This window comes from Sarcophilus harrisii, chromosome 4 (assembly GCF_902635505.1).
Source record: "Sarcophilus harrisii chromosome 4, mSarHar1.11, whole genome shotgun sequence".
NCBI lineage: Eukaryota > Metazoa > Chordata > Mammalia > Dasyuromorphia > Dasyuridae > Sarcophilus > Sarcophilus harrisii.
This window is the reverse complement of record NC_045429.1, coordinates 427155622-427176608: the sequence shown is the minus strand read 5'-3', so window position 1 is coordinate 427176608 and position 20987 is coordinate 427155622.

The following is a 20987-nucleotide window of genomic DNA, read 5'->3' as shown; positions in this document are numbered from 1 at the left end:
ACATAGATAGTAAATGTCTGAGAGGGATTTGAACTCAGCAAGAGTTCCTGACTCAAAATCCAATACTCTATCCCCTACACTACCTGTCCAACTTCTGACTGCCTTTCAAATACTTACAACTATGAAGTCCTTCTTGTAGAAATTACTCTAGATGGTACATGCATACATACATACATATGTCTTTACATGTATATATATATATATATATATGTACACGTGTATCATTTATGTCCATTTGCTCCACGTCTTCATAAAAGTTTTTCTTTGATTCATCATGGTGGGAACATACATACTAATGAAAGTGGTGTGACTCTTTGCTGCAAGTAGCAATTGTATTATGAGCCTGTTGTTCACTCCTTTGGGGAGGTGTACAAGCTTGTTGCCTAGATTAACTTTGATTCTGAGACCTACGCCAGCTTCATGGCACTCCCATATCACTCCATAAAATTACGTATCCGGCACGGATTTCAGTAAATTGGCTTTCATTTGCCAGTTTTGTTTCACTCAGAGATGCCATTTGGATCCCCACCTTCTAAGTTCTCTCACAATAAAAATTATTCATCTTTCAGATCTACCAGATTTTATGTTGTCCAAAACTGTGTGCACATTCTATGTACCTCTGGTAAATGGAGTCATCTTCACAAAAGTTTTTGTACTTTTTTTGTGTTTCAACCACAAGGTGGGATTTCTACTTGCTGCACTATGGTAAGCCAGCAGACAATTTTTGGGGCACCTTTTCTATCCCCTTTCTCATCTCAGAAGGTGAGCATCATGGTTCCTTAAAAGAGACTGCTGAGACACCCAAGGAGCTGCTGGATTCCATTTTTACTTCAGCCCAGTGAAAAGGCAACCCGATGCCCTAGGCTGAGACTACAGTTCCCTGTGTATACACATCTGCTATTTCATCACTTGCCTATTACCATAGGGCTTTAAGATAGGTAAAAATGATAAAATGGCTTTAGACGTGCCTTGTGGTTTGTGCATAAATTGGATTTAAATGAGGCAAAGTCTCATTAAAACTTCAATCTCATTCTCTCTTCCAGTGTCATCAGAGTCCAATGGCAAAACAAAAGTCAAGATCACTGGCAAAGGTGTCTTGGAAGTCTGACCAAGCTCTGAGAACTCCATGGGAACAAATTGTTCTCATTCACTTGTTCTACCCGGAAAATCTTCACTTGCTGGGGGGCAGATTCCCCCTAACTCACCACAGAGTTTGGGGCTCTTCAATTACCTTCAATCTGGTTTAGCCTGTCTGCTGAGATTGTTTTACTTGGGTGTGGTCACTGTACTTGTGACAGCTTCTTAAAGCTAAAGGTGAGAGCTGATGGTAGGTGGACTCCAAAGGGCTTAGCAGCCCTCACACCACAAGTACTAATGTTCCCTGAGTACATGTATACCTCCATCCAGGAAAAATATACTACCAAGAATGGTCACGGGGTCACAGGATTTCAAAATACATGGCAGGGAGTAATGTGCACTGGAAAGGTAAAAAGGAATCATATTATAAAGAATTTTAAAAATCAAACCAAGGATATTCTATTTGATCCAGGTGCTAATAGGCAGCCAGTGGAATTTAGTGAATGGGGAAGGACAAGAGAAATGTTGAGATCTGTGCTCTGGGAAGATCTATTTGAACTGAGTGAAAGGTGGGCTAGAGTAAGGTGGGATTTGAGACAGGAACATCAACCAAAAGGTTATTGAAAGGTTACCAGCTACAGGCTGGTAGCAATATCAATAGAGATTCTAAAGATAGAGAAGACATTTATTTGCACGCACACACACACGCACACATACTTGTGTCCATTTACCCTTATTAGGGTTTCTCGGTTGGCAAAACAATTGAGAAAAAAAACCTTTCCAGGGAAGACAATCAATTACAGAGTTGCTTTCTGTTCTAGCACCTCCCCTTCTATTTCACTGATGCTATCTCTGTAGTGACTAAGACTATTCTTTTATGAGGAACTGTATGATATGTTAAAATCACTTCATAATTTATTACTATTTTCAAAGCTATACCCTAATGTAATAACTTTTCTAATAAATTTCTAATCCCACTGCTTTGGAGGTTTTTTCAATTCAAATCCTATAAAAAAGTGAAGTTGGGTGGCACCATATATAATTAATTTAGACAAGAAAGAGAAGTAAACCTTTCATAAAGGAAAAAATTTGTGAATTAGCGACATAGGAACCTGGTAGGAAAGTTGAGGGTTTAGGTTACATGGTAGCAACAAAATCCTAAATTATACTTTATACAAATTACACTAGTTTTTCCTTACAAGGTATTGAAACTGTCCTTAAGATTCAATTGATTCTTCTCATGGATTGGCTGTCTTCAACAATGAGATGATTCAAACTATTTGTTCAGTGATGAAGAGAACTGGCTGCACCCAGAAAGAGGACTGTGAGAACTGAGTGTGGACCACAACATAGCATTTACACTCTTTCTGTTGTTGTTTGCTTCATTTTGGTTTTTTTTTTCAGGTTGTTTTTCCTTCTTGATCCAATTTTTTTTTTGTGCACCAAGATAACTGTATAAACATGTATACATATAATGGATTTAATAGATATTTTAACATATTTAACATGTATTGGATTACCTGCCATCTAGGGGAGGGGTTGGGGGGAAGGAGGGGAAAATTTAGAACAGAAAATTTTGCAAGGGTCAGTGTTGAAAAATTATCCATTCATGTTTTGTAAATAAAAAACTTTAATAATAATAATAATAAAAGATTCAATTGATTCAGGAGATTAAGGCTTGAACCATTGATGTAATTTCTTAATAATCTGAATGCAAAATACAAAGAAAAAGAGCCCTTCCCTGAAATTCTGGAATACAGAAAAATGCTAGGAAGCTATGCTCAAATGAATTAATGTATTACTTGAATGATAATCCTTTTACATTGTAAACTACTTGAGTACAGGAACTGTCTTTTGCCATTTTTTTTTTTTTTTTTTGTATCCCAGAACTTAACACAGTCCCTGGCACATAGTATGAGTTTAATAAACATTGTTGATTTGTTGATTGGTCTTCCACTTTGAACATCCTTTCCCTACAAAAGCTAAGTAAACTTCCTTTTGTTAGCTATTAAATGCACTTCAAGTATGTCAAAATGTCCTCTTCAAGAATTTAAGATAACAAGATGGACTACTACCATCTTGGAAAACAATTTGGAACTATGTTGAAAAAATATTTAAATTAGGTATACCTTTTGATCCAATGAAACTACTGCTAGATTTATACCAGGAAGAGATCAAAGAAAGAAGAAAAGGACTCATTATGCAAAATGAAGATAACCGGGAGAACAATTTTTACAGTAACAATATTGTACAAATAATCAATTGTGAAAGATTTACTTACTGATCAACACAATAACAAATCATAATTCCAAATGGATTCATGATGAAACATACTATCCTCCTCCAAACAAAAAACTGATGGCTTCATAGTATAAACTGAGGAATATTTTTTTGCTTTCTTTTCACTTTTTTATTTTTTGCTTATTTCCTAATAAGGAAAGTTGTTTTTCATGACTATCCATATAATAGTCTTGAAAAACAACTTATCCATATAATAGGTTTCATTTTTCTTGCCTTCTCAATGAGTGGGAGAAGAGAAAGGAGAAAATTTGGAACTGAAAAATTGAATTTTAAATTTAAAAAAAGTATTAAATGGACTACAAGTTTCTCATTTCATTCCAGTTTGGAACCTATCCTACCAGAGGACTGGGCATAATTAGATCCAGCTTATTCTAGGATCTCACAACTATGGAAACCAAGTTAACCTTTGAATCAGTTTGAAGAAAACCAAATAATTATTTTTATTGTCTTTACTATTGATTTTGTTTTGTTGTGCCACAGTTCCCGGTTATTCTCCTGCCTCAGTTTCCCTGAATCATTCTGTCTCAGTTTCTTGAATTGTTCTGCCTTCATCCCCCTGGTTGCAACCTCCTTCTTGATCATTAGGACTGATATAACTTAGGGCTAGTTACTCTAAGTTTATAAATTGTAAATGTGTAAACTCAAGATAAGGGCCTCAAGATGGTTGAGGGTCTGGGCCACAGGAAAGTAAGTCTGGGTGTCTTAGGACATAATCTGATCTGTTTCCCTGTTCTGTCTGTCTGTGTTAGCATCTGTATTCTCAGAATAATAAAACATTGAAGGATGTTAATTTCTGAGAACTGTGAACACTAGAAGCAGTATGGCACTAGCCAAGTGTCTTATAAGACACATATCTGGTTCTGTGCCAGTTGGCACAACTCTGGGTATTCTAGAGTATAAACCTGGATCTGGTTATCTGATTCTGAGTGCGTTTTGGGGGACACTACCTGGTTATATGTATTAAATGTTTTGTTAAATGTGATTTTGCCATCTATGTTTGTGTGATTTGTGTTCTGTATTCTTGTGACTTGTCTGTCTATTTTATTAGTTAAAGAGCTCTGCTAAAGGTTTAAGAACTGGGATTAAGAACTGGATATTTCAAGCAGGACCAGGAGATCATTATTTACTTCAACAACAATACTATATGATGATCAATTCTGATGGACCTGGCCATCTTCAGCAATGAGATGAATCAAATCAGTTCCAATGGATCAGTAATGAATTGAACCAGCTACTGTAATGCCGAAGAAACTGAGCAAGACAGAGATTAGAGACCAATTCAATAGTTTTTTAAATGGAGAGAAATACTGGGACCAATGGATCCATGTTGATCCCAGGGCTAGACGAGACTATCATCTCAAAGAGTCTAGAGTATCAGGGCAGCGAGCTTTTTATGGAATAACAAGAACAATGATATTACTGACATTCTAATGACATCTGAAACGGATAAATCTTTATCTTGTCAAACATTAAGGAATGTCTATAAAACCTTTATCTCAAACATTAAGAGGGGACAGTTATAACCTAAGGCAGAATAACGAAATAGGACAATTGGAGGAACTGGGTCACAACATTAAAAGGGAACCTTGGCAATCCCTATATTTTTGTCCACCCACATTTTTGATTTCCTTCACAGGCTAATTGTACACTATTTCAGAATCCAATTCTCTTTGTACAGCAAAATAACTGTTTGGACATGTATATTTCTATTGTATTTAATTTATACTTTAACATATTTAACATATATTGGTCAACCTGCCATGGGGGAGGAGATGGGGGGGAAGGAGGGGAAAAGTTGGAACAAAAGGTTTGGCAATTGTCAATGCTGTAAAATTACCCATGCATATAACTTGTAAATAAAAAGCTATAATAATATTTTTTAAAAAGAATTGGATATTTCAATGTTGCAAATGTGTATAGCATAAACTGGATTTGGGCTGGGCAGGACAAATAAAACCTCTCTAGAATCTCTTAATCTGTTGACAAAGGGGTTTATGCTAATTGCTTTGAATCTTGGAAAAAGGTTTTGGAGAACTAGTTTAAACCTAAGTGGGGGGAAAAGTATCCTTTTGGGGCAGTTTTTAAATGGTGGAGAATAAGTTTACTATTGCCTGTACATGCCAGATTTGTTTATATAAGATTTTAAGAATGTGTTTGAATATTGAAACCTTTATTACTAAAGAGGAAAAAGAAAAAAAAAACTTGGCAGCTTTTAAAATTTGGCAGAAACCCAGTCTTTTCAAAAACCTGTTAGAAAAAAAAGGGGCAATAAAATTAAAGTTTTACTTGGGCTAGGGAGAAACAAAAACTTTATCTGTATAAGCACTGTCTGGACAGATAAGAGAAATGCTAATTGCTATGAGAAGAAAACTCAGGCAGAAGGGAAAAAAAACTTTTTTTAAACTATATTTGGTGGGAGGAGGCACACAGCTGTGTAAGCTCCGCATTTTCTCTCAGAATCCATCTCATTACAAGCCTCTGAATTAATGCCTGACTGAAAAAAAAAACCCACAAACAGTTACCAAGAGAAGACATCCTTGAGATTCGCCAGGAAAGGTCTGTTTTTGCTCGAGGGCGGGACGGTTTTAGATCGGGCACAGGCTGAGGGCAGGCAGCGGCAGTAAGAGCTCGGCAGGCAGCTCACAGCCGAGCAGACCGGAGGGGGTTGGGGTGTGATCTCAGCCGTCTCTGTGGGGAGAGCTTCACTACAGGATTGGATACTTTGCCCTGGCAGCAAGTCAGTAGCCCAGCAGAGAAGCTAAAAACACCGGGGGTGAAGAATACAACCCCAAACAGCTGGAGTTCCTTGGGACCGGCCACCCCTCCCCCACAGCGTCTCAGCACGCTCTCAGAGTCTCAGAGCGCAGGCGCAGCACAGTCCTGCTAGTGCCTCGCTGCTGCCCCCGCAGTCTGTAGAGGAAGCTCGGTAACGCCACCCAGCCCCTCCCCCAAAAAGCAGATTCCATTTGGGGTTTTTTTCCTTTTTTTTCTTTGCTAGTTTGTCTCTGATTCTTCTCTGACAAAATGAGCAAAAAGTTAAAAAGGACTTTAACGATTGACAGCTTTTATACAGACAGAGAACAGACTCTAAACCCTGAGGAGACTAAAAACAGATTATCTTCAGGTGAATCCCCACAGGAGGAGATCATCTGTTCCTCAGCACAGATGAATCTCATAGAAGAAATTAAAAAGGCTCTCACAAGAGAGCTAGAAGAAAAATGGGAAAAGGAGAGGGAGGCTTGGCAAGAGAGACTGGAGAAGTCATTCCACTCATTTAAAGACAGAGTGGATAAAGAAAACAAATCCTTGAAAAATAGGATTAGTGAACTGGAAACAGAAAATAGCTCTCTAAAGAATAAAATTGGCGAAATGGAAAAACATTCCATAGAACAAATTGGACAATTAGAAAAAGATATAAAAAAAGTGAGTGAAGAAAACACTTCATTGAAAATAAGAATAGAACAAATGGAATTGAATGACTCGAGGAGACAAGAAGAATCAGTCAAGCAAGACCAAAAAAACCAAACAATGGAGAAAAATGTGAAATACCTTCTGGGGAAAACAACAGACCTGGAAAACAGGTCTAGGAGAGACAATCTGAGAATCATTGGACTCCCAGAAAAATACGATGAAAAAAAGAGCCTGGACACTATTTTCCAGGAAATTATCAAAGAGAACTGCCCAGAAGTCATAGAAACAGAGGGTAAAATAGACATTGAAAGGATTCATCGATCACCCACTGAAAGGGATCCTAAAATCAAAACACCAAGAAATATAGTGGCCAAATGCCAGAACCCTCAAACAAAGGAAAAAATACTCCAAGCAGCTAGAAAAACCCAATTCAAATATAGAGGGGCCACAATAAGGATCACCCAAGATCTAGCAGCATCCACACTAAAAGATCGAAGAGCCTGGAATATGATATTCAAAGGCTAAGGAACTCGGTATGCAACCAAAAATAACTTACCCAGCCAGAATGAGCATCTTTTCCAGGGAAGAAGATGGTCATTCAACGAAAATAAGTGAATTTCACCTATTTTGGTGAAAAACCAGAACTTAACAAGAAGCTTGATCTGCAAATATAGAACTAAATAAAACCTAAAAGGTAAAAAGAAATCTTGGAACTATATTTCTGCTGTAAAGATGTATAAAAAATACATGTATACCTTGTTCTAGAAATTAGAGGTGGAAAGGACATTGTATCAGAAAAAGGGTAAAGTGGGGGTACTATATCTCACAAAGAGGCAAAGGAAACCTATTATATCTGAGAGAAAGAATGGAGGGGATGAATATAGTGGGTACTTTACTGCCATAAGAATTGACTTTAAGAGAAAAAATTTTAGACATATTCAATATATGATGAAACTTCTCCCATCTCATTGAAAAGTGAGAAGGGAAAAGTGAAAAGGGAAGGAATAAGCTAAGCAGAAGGGAATACAGAAACTGTGAGGGAAAGGAATAAGATAGGGGGAAGAACTCTAAGGTGGGGAGGAGGGATACTAAAAAGGGAGGGCTGTGAGAAGCAAGTGGTGCTCACAAGTTTAATACTGGGAAGGGGGGTAAGGGGAAAGAAGGGAGAAAACCATAAATAGGGGTTAACAAGATGGCAAGTAATACAGAATTGGTAATTTTAACCATAAATGTGAACGGGGTAAACTCCCCCATAAAGAGGAAGCGATTAGCAGAATGGATTAAAAGCCAGAATCCTACAATATGTTGCTTACAGGAAACACACCTGAAGCAGGGAGATACATGCAGAATAAAGGTAAAAGGATGGAACATAATCTACTATGCTTAAGGTGAAGTCAAAAAAGCAGGGGTAGCCATTCTGATCTCAGATCAAGCAAAAACAAAAATTGATCTAATTAAAAGAGATAAGGAAGGGCACTATATCTTGCTAAAGGGTAGCATAAATAATGAAGCAATATCAATATTAAAATATATGCACCAAAGTGTGTAGCATCTAAATTCTTAAAAGAGAAATTAAGAGAGCTGCAAGAAGAAATAGATAGCAAAACTATAATAGTGGGAGATCTCAACCTTGCACTCTCAGAATTAGATAAATCAAATCACAAAATAAATAAGAAAGAAGTCAAAGAGGTAAATAGAATACTAGAAAAGTTAGATATGATAGACCTCTGGAGAAAACGAAATGGAGACAGAAAGGAGTACACTTTCTTTTCAGCAGTTCATGGAACCTATACAAAAATAGACCATATATTAGGACATAAAAACCTCAAACTCAAATGCAGTAAGGCAGAAATAGTGAATGCATCCTTTTCAGACCACGATGCAATAAAAATTACACTCAACAAAAAGCCAGGGGAAAGTAGACCAAAAAATAATTGGAAACTAAATAATCTCATACTAAAGAATGATTGGGTGAAACAGCAAATCATAGACATAATTAATAACTTCACCCAAGAAAATGACAATAATGAGACATCATATCAAAATGTGTGGGATGCAGCCAAAGCGGTAATAAGGGGAAATTTCATATCTCTAGAGGCTTACTTGCATAAAGTAGAGAAAGAGAAGGTCAACGAATTGGGCTTGCAACTAAAAATGCTAGAAAAGGAACAAATTAAAAACCCCCAGTCAAACACTAAACTTGAAATTCTAAAAATAAAAGGAGAGATCAATAAAATTGAAAGTAAAAAAACTATTGAATTAATTAATAAAACTAAGAGTTGGTTCTATGAAAAAACCAACAAAATAGACAAACCCTTAGTAAATCTGATTAAAAAAGGAAAGAGGAAAATCAAATTGTTAGTCTTAAAAATGAAAAGGGAGAACTCGCCACTAATGAAGAGGAAATTAGAGCAATAATTAGGAATTACTTTGCCCAACTTTATGGCAATAAATTTGACAACTTAAATGAAATGGAAGAATACCTTCAAAAATATAGCTTGCCCAGATTAACAGAGGAAGAAGTAAATATCCTAAACAGTCCCATCTTAGAAAAAGAAATAGAACAAGCTATTAACCAACTCCCTAAGAAAAAATTCCCAGGACCAGATGGATTTACATGTGAATTCTACCAAACATTTAAAGAACAATTAACTCCAATGCTATATAAACTATTTGAAAAAATAGGGACTGAAGGAGTCCTACCAAACTTCTTTTACGACACAGACATGGTACTTATACCTAAACCAGGTAGGCTGAAAACAGAGAAAGAAAATTATAGACCAATCTCTCTAATGAATATCGATGCTAAAATCTTAAATAAAATATTAGCAAAAAGATTACAGAAAATCATCCCCAGGATACTACACTATGATCAAGTAGGATTTATACCAGGAATGCAGGGCTGGTTCAATATTAGGAAAACTATTAGCATAATTGACTATATTAATAAGCAAACTAACAAAAACCATATGATCATCTCAATAGATGCAGAAAAAGCATTTGATAAAATCCAACATCCATTCCTAATAAAAACACTTGAGAGTATAGGAATAAATGGACTTTTTCTTAAAATAGTCAGGAGCATATATTTAAAACCATCAGTAAGCATCATATGCAATGGGGAAAAACTGGAATCTTTCCCAGTAAGATCTGGAGTGAAGCAAGGTTGCCCACTGTCACCATTATTATCCAATATTGTGTTAGAAACACTAGCCTCGGCAATAAGAGTCAAGAAAGAGATTAAAGGAATCAGAATAGGCAGTGAGGAAACCAAACTATCACTCTTTGCAGATGATATGATGGTATACTTAGAGAACCCTAGAGATTCTACAAAAGCTATTAGAAATAATCCATAACTTTAGCAAAGTTGCAGGTTATAAAATAAATCCCATAAATCCTCAGCATTTTTATACATCACCAACAAAATCCAACAGCAAGAGATACAAAGAGAAATTCCATTCAGAATAACTGTCGACAGCATAAAATATTTGGGAATCTATCTACCAAAGGAAAGTCAGGAATTATATGAGCTAAATTACAAAAATCTTTCCACACAAATAAAGTCAGACTTAAACAATTGGAAAAATATCAAGTGCTCCTGGATAGGTCGAGCAAATATAATAAAGATGACAATACTCCCTAAACTAATCTATTTATTTAGTGCTATACCAATCAGACTTCTAATAAAATATTTTAATGATCTAGAAAAAATAACAACAAAATTCATATGGAATAATAAAAGGTCAAGAATCTCAAAAGAATTAATGAAAAAAAAATCAAATGAAGGTGGCCTAGCTGTACCTGATCTAAAACTATATTATAAAGCGGCAGTCACCAAAACCATTTGGTATTGGCTAAGAAATAGATTAGTTGATCAGTGGAACAGGTTAGGTTTACAAGACAGAATAGTCAACTATAGCAATATGGTGTTTGACAAACCCAAAGATCTTAACTTTTGGGATAAGAATTCATTATTTGACAAAAACTGCTGGGATAACTGGAAACTAGTATGGCAGAAATTAGGCATGGACCCACACTTAACACCGTATACCAAGATAAGACCAAAATGGGTCCATGATTTAGACATAAAGAACGAGATTATAAACAAATTGGAGGAACATAGGATAGTTTATCTCTCAGACTTGTGGAAGAGGAAGAAATTTGTGACTAAAGACGAACTAGAGACCATTATTGATCACAAAATAGAAAATTTTGATTACATTAAATTAAAAGGCTTCTGTACAAACAAAACTAATGTAAACAAGATTAGAAGGGAAGCAACAAACTGGGAAAACATCTTCACAATTAAAGGTTCTGATAAAGGCCTCATTTCCAAAATATATAAAGAACTGACTCTAATTTATAGGAAACCAAGCCATTCTCCAATTGATAAATGGTCAAAGGATATGAACAGACAATTTTCAGATGATGAAATTGAAATCATTACCACTCATATGAAAGAATGTTCCAAATCATTGTTAATCAGAGAAACGCAAATTAAGACAACTCTGAGATACCACTACACACCTGTCAGATTGGCTAAGATGACAGGAAAAAATAATAATGATTGTTGGAGGGGATGTGGGAAAACTGGGACACTGATACATTGTTGGTGGAGCTCTGAACGAATCCAACCATTCTGGAGAGCAATCTGGAATTATGCCCAAAAAGTTATCCAACTGTGCATACCCTTTGATCCAGCAGTGTTTCTACTGGGCTTATACCCCAAGGAGATACTAAAGAAGGGAAAGGGACCAGTATGTGCCAAAATGTTTGTGGCAGCCCTGTTTGTAGTGGCTAGAAGCTGGAAACTGAGTGGGATGCCCATCAATTGGAGAATGGTTGGGTAAATTGTCGTATATGAATGTTATGGAACATTATTGTTCTGTAAGAAATGACCAGCAAGATGAATACAGAGAAGCTTGGAGAGAATTACATGAACTGATGCTAAGTGAAATGAGCAGAACCAAGAGATCATTATATACGTCAATAACGATACTGTATGAGGATGTAATCTGATGGAAGTGGATTTCTTTGACAAAGAGACCTACTTCAGTTTCAATTGATCAAGGATAGACAGAAGCAGCTACACCTAAAGAAAAAACACTGGGAAATGAAAGTAAACTGTTTGCATTTTTGTTTTTCTTCCCGGGTTATTTTTACCTTCTGAATCCAATTCTCCCTGTGCAACAAGAAAACTGTTTGGATCTGCACACATACATTGTATCTAGGATATACTAGGACATATTCAACATATATAGGACTGCTTGCCATCTAGGGGAGGAGGTAGAGGGTGGGAGGGAAAAATCAGAACTGAAGTGAGTGCAAGGGATAATGTTGTAAAAAAAACTACCCAGGCATGGATTCTGTCAATAAAAAGTTACTATAATAAAAATAAATAAATAAATAAATAAAAATAATTATGCTATCAAAAAAAAAAAAAAAAAACTATATTTGGTGTAAACTGCCTGCATTTTTGTTTTTCTTCCCGGGATTATTTATACCTTCTGAATCCAATTCTCCTTGTGCAACAAGAGAACTGTTTGGTTCTGCACACATATATTGTATCTAGGATATACTGTAACCTCTTTAACATGTATAGGACTGCTTGCCATCTGGGGGAAGGGGTGGAGGGAGGGAAGGGAAAAATCGGAACAGAAGTGAGTGCAAGGGATAATGTTGTAAAAAATTACCCCGCATGGGTTCTGTCAATAAAAAGTTATAAAAAAAAAAAAACTATATTTAGTTTGATTCAGTTTATATTACCTTCTGAAACACTAGATAATTTGCAAGCATTATAAGTTATGCTTTATGGAATTATTTAGCTATTCAATGTATTGTGAATCTTAAAAGTTTTGAAGGAAAAGAATAAGAGAATGAAGGTTATTTAAAAGAGAAGGGGAGAGAAATTATTGGGGAAAGTATTTGGGAGGAGAGACAAGAAGGAAAATTTGCATGTGGAAAAGAAGTTGGGTGGGGTAAGGAGAAACAGGATCTTTTGTCTTCAAAGGTGAAGATTAAACTCATCCCCCCCACTGCTTCTGCTACTTTAGCCATGGAGCATCTAGTTAGAAAGATTGTTAGAATTTGTTTAAAGTATATAGCAATCGGGAAGGAGGGAATTTTTTAATGGAAGGATGGAGAAAAATTGAATGGGCAATGGTGTTGCAGGGAATCTTTTGTCATGGGGTGCAGTTTAACTTGCCCCCCCCCATGCCCATGGTTGCCTCTTTGGAAGCGGAATGGGGGAAAGGTGGCCATGTGGAATCCCTTTCCCACTTCCACCCCCCAGTAAGTGTGTTCCAGCCGATTTTTGCAAAGGCTTGGCTCTAGCAAGTGATTTTAAGAGACAGGGCTACTTTTAAGTTAATTGACTGAATATTTGTTTCTTTAGATACATGATGGTTTCCTTGGTTAAGGAATATGGTCATAAATGTGATCTATGATTTGGTAGGGTTATTTCTAAAAGTTTAATTAATACTTTTAAGAACTTCTTAGATTCTTTTATGTGGAAGTAGGATATTCTGTCTAAGTTTTAATTGATTGTATTGGATTATCCTGAGGTTATTTAAAGGGCCTCTGAAAATAATAGTTTTTTTTTTCTTTGTCCTTTTGAAAGTGTTTCTGTTACGGATAATATGCAATTTGGAATTTTTTCTATGTATTCGGTATTTTAAAGCAAAATGATTTGTATAATGTTCACTTATGAAACATCTACTTGGAGATATAAGATAATTGTGTGGATTTACTGGGATAAATTTCTTGCTGTTATCAGTATAAGGTAATGGTAAATATCTGTTTGGGATTTATCGAAAACTTTGGATAATGGGTTTTTGTTACTGGAGGTAAAATTTCTTGGGCTTATAGTTAATACTATTAGGGAGTTTTAATGCTCCACCCTCTGACAGTAGTGGGACAATTAACTGGAATAAAACTGAGTTCAGGCTATTTTATCCTATATGTACTGATAGATCAGTTTTGACTGCTTATATTATGTTATAGTCATGTCCCTGCATTTTTCCTCCCATGACTGATTTCTAGGATCAGAACAATAGTCAATAAGAACTGTTAATGCAATTCAATTATGAATCATACCTTGCTATTTCCAATATGTAATCATTATATCCTAAATACTTAGGCAAATAAGTATTTAACCTGATCATCTATCTGTTACTGGATGTTTGTGTATGTGGATATTCAAGTTTTTAAAGTTTCTAAATAATGGGAGGACAATTAACAGTGGTCTGTGAAACCTAACTGCTATTTATTGGGACTATAGTCATTTGCCTGTCCTGAGACAAACATGTCTCCTTACATGGGAAGCTGCTGGACATACTGGCCTTTTTACATTTTGTAGCAGACTCTTCTAACCTTTATTTGTTAGATTTGTTTTTCATTCTAGATTTTGGTCAAATTACAGCTATATTGACCTGCTTCTGGGACCTGGAAGCTATAATCATTGATGAGCACACCACACCCATCCCCCTGCTTGAACTGAGAGCCAGTTCTCCACCCATTCTCAGTCTGAAGCAATTTGGATAGAGACCATCATCCCTGCCCCAATGGACTGATATGGGGGAATTTAGAAATGGTTGATGAATGACTGTTAAACCCTGACTAGGTCATCTATTACTGTGTGTTTGAGATTAGGGATGGAACTGTATTATTGTGGGTTTAAGATTTGGGATGGAAATTTTTTAAATTGTGTAACTATTGTTGTTATGTTTGCTGGATTTTTAGGAAACCCTTCTGTACTAGTCTCTTTTCTTCATTCTTGAGATTTATATGTGGGATTGTTATTTGACAATTTATTTACTCGTTGGATGATTCCTTTTGCCTAAAGGAAAAAGGGAGAGGAAGAGATAGGAAATTGGGGGAATTGGTGGATTTTTCTCAATACCTGAAAGAATGGGAACCCCTAGTTCCTATTCACTTTGCCTTAGGCACATCTGCCCCATCCCCTATCTCACTAGTTCAAATTGAATTGAAAGTCTTCTAGCAATCCTTTTTCGTTTTTTCTCTTTGGTTAATGATTTAAACTTACTGGACTGTGATTGCTGGGTATGCTTTAGCTTTGAAACCCCTTATTCTGTTGGAATTGCCCTGGACAACGTAATTTTGGAGCAAGTATTTTGATTGCCTGGGATTTTTTTTAGAAACAATCAGAAAGCAGGCATCTTGGGACTTGGCAGTTTCCAATACTGTAACCCCAGTTCCTTAATTAGTATTTCAGCATTCTCAAAAGACATTGCAATTTGATATAAGGCCTCTAAAAGTTCAGGGTTTCCCTATCTTGATGGTCTAACTGTGCATACTCTGATTGCTCAGAAGTCCAGGTCCTTTCTATATCCTGGTAGCATGGTTTCCCAGTCTATCTGTTCTTCCAGGAAAGGACGGATGGAGCCACTTTTGGTCCCATTTTCCCCCTGGAGTCTATCAGACATATCCGTGCTCTGCCATTCCTTCCCCTCATTGTAGGGCTCAGGGTTGGCAGAACCACCGCCCTCAGCACCACAGCCCTCCTCATGGGCGATTCTAGGTATACTGAGTTAAGTGCACAAATGACCACACACCTAACTCACAGTGAACTGTCCATCTCAAATTGGATTCTCTGGCTGAGATGGTGCCCCAGCTGCAGAGGCCCTGACATGCTGCAACAGGGGGCCTTTGTACTACTGTTAACTCTGGGGTTGTCAGGGAGAGACTTGTCCTTGTCATAAGTCCTTGCATTTTTCTAGTTTTATTTTGGCTTATTTGCTTCACATAGGGTTGGTCAAAACTATGGTGCTAAGACCTTCCAGGTATCTAGAGGAAGGTAATTCAATGATTTGAATATTCAGAAGAGAGAGTGTGGAATATTGTGCCACAGTTCCCTTTTATTGTCCTGCCTCAGTTTCCCTAATTGTCCTGGCTCAGTTTCCCTAAATTGTTCTGCCTCAGTTTCCCTGACTTGTTTTCCTCAATTTCCCTGAATTGTTCTGCCTCAGTTCCTTGAAATGTTCTGCCTTAAACCCCTGGTTGCAATCCCCTTCCAGATCATTAGGACTGATATAACTTAGGTCTAGTTACTCTAAGATTATAAATTGTAAATGTATAAACTCAAGATAAGGGGGAGTTCAGACTTCTTGGTTCCTAACTCTTCCTAAATCATCAGAATGTCCCGTGCCTCCCCCTACTCTATCAGAACCAGATTGATAGTCCGTTCTCTTCTCAGTGCTCTGACTCCACCCTTGACTCAGTCTACCCCGATAGCTTGGTGCCATATGTATATATATTTCATAGGAATCTCACATTGATTGCTGATGCTTTGAGACATCAGCCCTGGGGTCAACATGCCCCCAGCCCAGTCTCTCCCTCTCTATCTCTATCTTGCCTCAGTTTCTCTGGCATTACAATTTCAGGTTCATAGAACCTCAGGCTTAGAAAAAGTTAAACAAATAAATTAAAATTAATTAATTAAAAAAAGAAAACAAATTTTAAAAAAGAAAAACTTTAAAACTCTGATCCAACTCATAGATGAACAAGATTCCTTTCTACTAAATACTAGACAAGTGATCATTCAACCTTTATTTAAAGACCATAAGTGAGGGATAGCTCACCATCTACAAAACGATCTCTTCCACTTTTTTAGTGCTCCATATAGTTGAAGACTTCCTTATATCAATCCAAAACCTGTTTCTCTGCCACTTCCACCCATTTCTTTCATCTGAGGCCAAATAAAAAAATTTGAATCTCTCTTCCTTGGGATAGTCCTTCAAACACCCTGAAATAGTCATCACACTACCCCTAATTCCAAAGACACAAATCTGGCTGACTTAAAGGATCACTTTGAGATTTACAAAGTACCATAAATATACTTTCTCATTTAATCCTCAAAACAAATTTGTGAAGTAGGTGCTATTTTATAATCTCCATTTTACAGATAAGGAAACTGAGGTCAGGGTCACAAATCTAAGAAGTGTCTAAGACAAGATTTGAATTCAAGTCTTCCTACCTCCAAAACTAATGCAATTAACTGTGTTGCCTAGTTATCTGGAAGTTGATACCATTAATAGAAATAGAGATGTTAGGGAGAGGGTCAAGTGTAAAGAGAAAGATAATGGGTTCTTTCTTAGTTATACTGAATTTGACATTCTTTCGTCAAAGACATCAAAGTAGAGATAGCCAACAGGCAAGCTGGCTTCTTTGAGGGATTGGGGGAAGAAATACCTATTTAGGAGTCATTTGCTTAGGAATGATATTTGGTTACAAAGGATAATGAATATTCCAAAAGGGATATTCATAAAGAGTGAACAGAATTAAGAGAATACAATTTTTTCCCCTTAAATCAAGCTGAAATCTGTCTCTCTGGAGCTGTCATCCATTCTTGCTAATTATGCCATCTAGGGCCAAACAAAACAAATATAAGTATACCTGTTGGGGTCAATAGGTGAACTTAAGACATCACAGTCTAAGTACTCATCACTTTTCCCTAAACTAATTTTTTTCTCCTTTTCCTCTTCATGCTGGGAATCATTATAATTGGCACTTAACATAATTGGCTGCCCCATCTATTTCTTTTTTTTATTTTTCTTTGTTATTTTCTTTATTGTCATATGCAAAATTATTTCAGGGTGGAAATCCTGAATTTGTTTTTTTTTAATAACTTTTTATTGCCAGAACCCATGCCAGGGTAATTTTTTACAACATTATCCCTTGCACTCACTTCTGTTCTGATTTTTCCCCTCCCTCCCTCCCCCCCTCCCCCAGATGGCAAGCAATCCTATACATGTTAAAGAGGTTACAGTATATCTTAGATGCAATATATGTGTGCAGAACCGAACAGTTCTCTTGTTGCTCAGGGAGAATTGGATTCAGAAGGTATAAATAACCCAGAAGGAAAAACAAAAATGTAAGCAGTTTACATTCATTTCCTAGTGTTCTTTCTTTGGGTGTAGCTGCTTCTGTCCATCCTTGATCAATTGAAACTGAGTTAGATCTTCTCTTTGTCAAAGAAATCCACTTCCATCAGAATACATCCTCATACAGTATTGTTGTTGAGGAATATAATGATTTCCTGGTTCTGCTCATTTCACTCAGCATCAGTTCATGTAAGTCTCACCAAGCCTCTCTGTATTCATCTTGCTGGTCATTTCTTACAGAACAATAATATTCCATAACATTTATATACCACAATTTATTCAACCATTCTCCAATTGATGGGTATGCATTCATTTTCCAGCTTCTAGTCACTACAAACAGGGCTGCCACAAACATTTTGGCACATACAGGTCCCTTTCCCTTCTTTAGTATCTCTTTGGGGTATAAGCCCAGTAGAAACACTGCTGGATCAAAGGGTATGCACAGTTTGATAACTTTTTGCTGTCCCATCTATTTCAAACATTACCTATGCTACATTCCAACCCCTACACTGTGGTAGAAAAAATGTAGCTAGGAAAATCACACAGAAAATAGTTATGTCTACAATTACATCATACTGGACCCATGAAATACTATTCCAACAACCTCCTATTTTTTTCTTTCCTTACTTAAATCCAACCATTTCCTCTGATCCCAGTCCAATCTCATCCTTAACCCCATGTCCACAATGGCTTATTAGCCCTTGACAGACAATATTCTTTCCAAAGTATTCATTCTACTCATTTGCTGTCACCTTCCTCATAGTGCAAGGCTTCCTTGTCTAGGCTGACATTAGTATTTAGCACAAAATATTCAAATCCTCAAAAGTCAACACTGTTATATAAAGCAGCTAGAGAAATCCTTAAAAATCTGGTCCTGTTTCTCATTCCAAAAGGCATCGAGGGATCAAATCCAGATAGTTCCTTTCTGTACTTCTATTCATGATAATGCGTAAGAGAAGGCGTTGAGAATCCTTGCTACAATGGCAAATTCTTCACAAATCTTTGGTCACAGTCATTGAATCCCAAAAACATGTTCAGTTCCTAATAATCCTTTAGAAGTAGTTGAATTAACAAATCCTTCTACTTTCTCAGTTTCAGTACTCACTTCCTACTCATATACACCTGAAGCTGAAAGAACCTCATAGACAATGGGTAAGAATGGGATTAAAGTGGGTTTGAGTGAAGAGGAAAAGAAGAGGGGATTGTTAGAATAGTACTACATGGATCCAATGTGACATAATCATGACTTTCTCGGCCTCATACATCTACTAAAATTTTATTCAGATCTTCCTAACTCCAAGCCTGATTATCCTCTGCCCAACCTAGCTTCCAGGATGGTGGTACCATTAAAAAATATATAAAGGTTGAGGGAAGGACATGTTTAAGAGGAAACATAATGACTTCTCTTTAAGCCATGTTGAATGTAATATTCTGAAAAGGCATTCAAGAAGGGAATAGCAGCAAGCTCCATGGAGAGCTACCTGACAAAAATCCAAGAAAACTGACATTTGTAAATTGATAATTTTAGACTCATAACTTCTAGCTGATCTAATATCTTTAGTAGTCTTCAAAGATCTTGGCAGATACATTGAGATCTCCCAGAAAAATAAATGGCTCCAGGTAGTTCAAATCACCCACCTTCTACTTTGTGAACTACTGGCATATGGCACTTCTCCATCATCTGAGGGAATCCTCAGCAGCTACAGGAATCTGGGGAAGGAGCTCTCATGCTTGGCTAGTGAGTAGCAATAGGAACTTCCCTCAGCTGAATCAGTTCAAGATATCCTCAATGCCTATTCTTATTGAGTAGCATTCTCCTACTAGGGGTAGGTTGATTTCCTTTTGTTAACTGCTGAATGAGTGTCTTGTCCAACATCCAATTTAATTACCAGGACACTAGCCTAAAATAAGGGCCAGTCTAGAACATCAGGGCATCTTGAACTTGTGGCAAATGGTATTAATACACCTAAGTTTTCTTCTTCAAAGGTCATCTTAAAATTCCCTGACCTTTTTTCTATAATAGGCTTATGGGTGATGCACATGGACTATAACCATGTGGTTTGGTCTGATGAATAATAAGTGTTTCATAAATGTTTGTTGTTTGGTTCATCTCTTAATTGATCTTCACTTCTCTGAGGTGATTTCTGGGGATCTTCTAACTCTACAAGAGCAGCTCCTTAGGACTGCTCTCAAAAAATATCAGAATTATGAAGCTGAATGACATGCATGATTCCTTCCTCTTCCAGTACTTTCATTTTCATCTTAATGAAATACAAACAACCTGATCCTCAAACTGAATTTCTGCCCAGATAATCCATTCTTCAGACATCATAGTGTCCTAAACCCAAATTCTCCAAACCCATCCTAGTCTGGGTAGAGAGTTCATTGCATATCCTGAAAGAACTATGATTCATCAACCATCTAAGTTCTTGGACAAAATCATACTCTATATTCTTAATTGCTCCTGTAGAAAATATATGGATGATTGGAGAGTTCAAGATTTCTTTCTTTCTAAGTCATCATCCAAAACAATGCCTTCAACTATCTTTTCATTCTTGTTCCCATCATCCCAGCGCCCTAGAAGAGCTTATCTGTGTGCCTACTACACATATTAGAAAGAAAATCATTAGATAAGGAGCCAGCATATCCAGATTCTACTTCCTAGCTCTGCCACTAATTGTGATTCATTTCAACCACCAAGAGGTACTGAGAACCACCATTCTGAAACTATTCAAAAAAAAAGATCTAGATACTGGGTCAAACCCACCTACATTCTAGCATTTATAATACTTCACCCCAATTAGAAATACTATAGCCCACAGGTTCCCAAAGACTCCATAACCATCTATCCCCATTACTCTGCCTCTCTTTGGCACTTAGGAGCACAGAGTATCATGAATTTACTCAATCATAATTAACTCTTAACCACCCTTCTCTATCCCCACATCTCTGGTTAACCTCGTCTCTTCCCTAAATTTACTATATTTCACTGACTTTAGTCACATGAATTTGGCACTATGGATTGATATGCTTGGATATATCATGTGGTATTTTACTTTTGACAGAAGACCAATAAAAACAATAAAATAATAGACAATAACAGTAAGACAATATATAAGAAAACATGTAGCCTCTCCCAGATCCAGGTAGTTTTCCAAATAGTACATAATCTATTTTGAATCCAGGATGTTGAGAAACGTATGGTTCAGTTTCTTATCCCCTTTATCTGTTCCTTCTACTCATAGGCAAAGGAGCATAGACAATATAAAAATAATTCAAAAAGGATGTTCAACTTAT